Genomic DNA, 4,808 nt, shown 5'->3' on the forward strand with positions numbered 1-4,808 from the left:
CAAAGGCAAAAATTGTGCTAAGAGCTGTAAATCTTGCATGCTAAATTCCTTGCAAGAGACAGTCGTGGTTGTATCATAATTAAACATGCTACTAAAACATAAATCCCTTACTGATAACTTCCTCTTACTGGCCTCATTTCCCGTAGTGTGAACCAGAGGCTGGTCACCCATTAACATTAATTGGAAAGATTTCTAGTGTGTTCAGCATAGCCTTGCTTTTTGTGGAGATTAGAAACAGTAAAAAAGTAAATTGCCCTCGTCATTGCAGCATGTGTTCATCTTTGTGTATAAGGGGATTGTTAGAGCCAAAAGAAAGTAAAATGCCAAGGTTCCTGCTTAGTGAGGGTATTTGCTGTCGTTGTTAAGTGCCCCTGAGTCAGTTCCAAAAATGAAAAAAAAAAAATGAACAGATAAAAATGAAAATATATAAACTTTAGTTCTCAACATCAGCTCCATCATGTTCAAGACACTTTTGTAAATGATGATACCAGCTGTTTATTTCATCCCTAATACATTGAGGGTCCTGGGAATTTAATCTGTTGATGTACTTTTTTATTGTGAACCAAAGGAAAATGGGTGTCCTTTAAATATTTTTTAAGATTAGGAAGCAAAAAGAAGTCAGAAAGAGCCAAGCCAAGACCATAAGGTGAATGCCCTGGGGAAACTTGCAAAATTGCCCTAGTTAGAGGAGAAGACTGAGAAGGGACTTTATGGTGGTAGAGCACGGCTCTCTGGTGGCACCGTCCTGTGGTTTTCTGCTAAAGCTTTGCCTAACTTGCTTAAAGCATTCTCTTCCTAAGCAGATGTTACTATTTTTTTGGCCTTTCTGAAAGTCAATGAGCAAAATGCATTGAACATTCCCCAAAACTGTTGCTGTAACCTTTGCCCTTGATAATCCACTTTTGCTTTGACTGGATCATGTCCATGTTTGGTAGTCATTACTGTGTTCTTTGTCTTCAGGATTGTATTGGTAAAGCCATACTTCATCACCTGTTATAATGCTTTTCAAACTGATGTTTTACCCTTCTTAGTGCCTCAAACTAGACCCTGTTTAAAATATGCTGTAACAAGTTGGTATGATTTTATTTTGGTGTAGAAATGTTTTGAAATCTACACACAGTTTTGTTTTGTTTTTTAAATGGTGCTAACTTGAAATACAGCTTTATTTAAGACATTGCATTTTTCATTTGCAACGCAGTGCTCATAAAGTACAATGCTACTTCCTTTCTCTAGGTACGTACTTCACATTCAAGTGTTGAGAATGGCCAGAGACTCAGTACAGCAGTTCAACTTTTAAAACTGCTACTGAATGTGCTACAAATTTGGGTCCTTCAATTTTTCACTGTGTAACAGTGCAAAGTTATCTATGCTCAGATCCTGGCTTCATCAACCTCTTCAATGGTGGGTCCAGATGGCGGAGCTCTTCCACTGGCGGAGCCCGCAGGCCTTCCTCTAAGCATGCCTCTGGCACTCTGGTACAGGTTGGTAATGATGAGGTTACACACTTTACCTCCAACTCTTTCTGTTGATGGTCAAATTCTTCTTTCTCTGCTGTCTGATTCTTATCAAGCCAGTTGATAATTCCATTACACTTGTCAAGAATCTTCTGTCTTCATCACTGATCTTGCTTTAAAGCTTTTCATCTTCAACTGTTGCTTTCATGTTAAATGCATAGGATTCAAGTGCTGTTCTACTGTTTCTCAGCTTCAGCTTTGTGTTTCTCAGCTTCCTGGACCATACAACCAATGTCTTCTTTACTCAAGTGGCCATTGCCATTAGAGATGGTAATCTTGCTCTCTTTCCTAGAACTCTTATCCACAGCAGAGACTTTGAGGATGCCATCTTGGTATGGTGCTGTAGGATAAACACTGGACTGCTAGCTACAAATCAGTGGTTCAAACCTACCAGTGATTCCTTGGAAACTCTATACAAGATCACTATGAGTTGGAACCGATTTGATACCACTTAACAGCAGCAACAATTGGCATCAGTATCAAAAGTGACTTCAATCTGAAGAAGATGATGGATGCAGGAGGCATGCCAGTGAGTTCAAACTTGCCAAGTTGGTTGTTATCCTTGGTCATGGCACGTTTATCTTCATAAACCTGAATAAGTATGTGAGGTTGGTTGTCAGAGTAAGTTGTAAAGGTCTGTGTCTGCTTGGTAGGAATGGTAGTATTGTGCTTTGTGAGGACAGTCGTGACCCCACCAGCAGTTTCAATACCAAGAAAAAGAGGAGTGATATCTAAGAGCTGCAAATCTTGAACGTTTTTCAGATTTGTCTCCAAATAAGATGGTTGCCTAGACAACTGAACTCTAAGCAAGCAGCCGTGTTAGGGTTGATACTTTTGTTCAATTCTTTGTCACTGAAGAAATCCTGAAGAAGTTTTGGAATCTTGGGAAAATAGATAGAGCTTGACATCCCTAATGGCTTTCTTCACAGGGTCCAGGGTGCCACAGAACAGGTCAGCATTTTAATTCTTCAAATTGGATACAGCTAATGGAGACATGGAATCCTTGTGTGGTACCATATGGTAAGCATTCGACCTCAAGGTTGGTTTGAACTGCAAGGTTGGTGGTTCAAACTCACCAATCACTTCTCGGAAACCCTATACAGATTCGCTGTGAATTGGAACTGACTCAATGGCACTTAACAACAACAATAATGGAGGTACGAAAGTCAATTCCTTTATACAGAGAACCAATCTCAACACTGACTTGGGTTCTGGAAGACAGAGTATGCTTTGCATGTTCACAAGCAGTGTATAGGCATTGGACAGCTGGTCTGATGCAGCAGAGTTCAGATGACTCCAGACTTGGGGGAGGCACACCCAGTGTAGCCCTGACATCAGATAGAGTTGGGACTGTGCATGGCAGGGGATGTCACCATCCCCTGGTTGGGTGGGGGCTGGTCACACTTCTGGTGGGGAACAAAGGAAAATCCCACATTTCTCATTGCCAGCCTCCAGAGTGATTTGTGTTGTCAGACCACTGTCTCTGAAAGTTTAAAATGACCATGCCACATCAGACCAGCTGAAAGTTCACTTGTCTGTTTCCTTTCTTGCTGCTTTCGTTCAGCTTCTTTGTCTAGTAGGTATTCCATCCACTTCTTTATTATTTCCTCTGGAGTTTAGGGCAGGATTTTCATTCTTATTTGTTTCATTTGGTTTTTTGTGTCTTTGTTGTAGAGGATCTGTGTAGCGTGTCAGCCTAGTCTGCCATCTTGATAAAATAGTCTTGAATGCCTTTGCATAATCCAAAAAATAACTAACTCTATGGAATCAAATTGACAAGAGTGACTCGAAAGATTAGACATAAACATTAGGTAACAGTCAATTTGCCTTAATGCAGGGAGGAACAACTCAGAAAAAAAAAAGTGAAAATGGCTGCACCACTCAAAATGTAGTTGTGTTACTGAATGGTACATGTAGACACTGTAGAATTCGATTATGTTTTTCTGTGTATGAGAGAAAGTGAATAAGTGTTGCAACAAAATAATAGAAAACTTTACTAGCCAAAATATCAAAATGTGAAGATATTGTTTCTTGACTTATCCTCCATCTAAGTCTACACCCCCTGAAGGTGGGCACCATCTCTCTAGCTCTTCCCCATTCTCTTAAAAGTCATTAAATTAATCCTCTTAAAGATCCTTAACTCATCCATTTAGAGGTCATTTTGAAGACAAGAAAGAAAAGACCACAATGAATATCAGAAAAGACTCTGAAACTTGCTCTAGAACATAGAGAAGCTACAGTGAAAGGAAGAAGGATAAAGTAAAAGAATTAACAGAAGATTTTAAAGGACAGCTCAAAAAAACTTAGTAAAGTATTATAATAATGAAATGTGCAAAGAGCTGGTGTTAGAAAACCAAAAGGGAAGACCACATGCAACATTTCTCAAACTGAAAGAGTTGAATAAAAAATTAAAACCTCAACTTGCAAAATTGAAAGATTCTAGGGGCGAAATATTGAGCAACAATAGAAGGACTATGCAGGGTCACTGCACCAAAAAGAATTGGATGATGTTCAATTATTTCAGGAAGTAGTGTATGATCAGGAACCAATGCTATTGAAGGAAGAAGTCCAGGCTGCACTGAAGGCATTAGCAAAAACCCAGGCTCCAGGAATTGACAGGATACAAATTGACATGTTTCACCAAACTGATGCAGCACTGGAGGCGCTCACTTGTCTATGCGTGAAATCTGGCAAACAGCCACCTGGCAAACCAACTGAAAGAGATCTATATTTATGCCCATTCCAAAGAAAGGTGATCCATAATATCACATGCAAGTAAAATTTTGCTGAAGGTAAGTAAAAAACAGTTGTAGCAGTACATCAACAGGGAATTACCAGAAATTCAACCAGCTTCAGAAGAGGAAGTTGAATGAGGGATGTCATTGCTGATATCAGATAGATCTTCGTAAGAATCAGAGGATACAAGAAAGAATGTTTAAAGATTGTCTCAGGGCAATTGTTTCAGGTGTTCATCGAACTTTCATGGCACCAGGAACTCTGTAGTCCATGAGAATTTTAAATTCTGTTCTGTCTTTCTCCCCTTTTGATCAAGATTCCTCTACAGAGTCTTTGATCAAAATGTTCAGTAATGGTAGCTGGCCACAAATCTGTTCTTCTTGACTCATGGCATAGGAGGCAGTTGTTCATGGAGGCAATTAGCTGCGCATTGCAGATCCTCCTTTTATTCCTGACTCTCCTTCTCCTTCTGTTGTTATAGGCAAATAGATATCAGTTGTGCTTTGGATGACCACTACGTCTATAATTTTAGTAAGAGGTAATGAGTGCCTTAGTAGA

At 39.6% G+C, this 4,808-nt stretch overlaps 1 pseudogene; it reads right to left on the reverse strand.

Moving 5' to 3' along the window:
* Positions 1 to 1,370: 1,370 nt before the first annotated feature.
* LOC102825927 lies at positions 1,371 to 3,103 on the reverse strand (annotated as a pseudogene).
* Between the last annotated feature and the right edge of the window lie 1,705 nt (positions 3,104 to 4,808).

This window comes from Chrysochloris asiatica, unplaced genomic scaffold, assembly GCF_000296735.1.
Source record: "Chrysochloris asiatica unplaced genomic scaffold, ChrAsi1.0 scaffold00017, whole genome shotgun sequence".
Lineage (NCBI taxonomy): Eukaryota > Metazoa > Chordata > Mammalia > Afrosoricida > Chrysochloridae > Chrysochloris > Chrysochloris asiatica.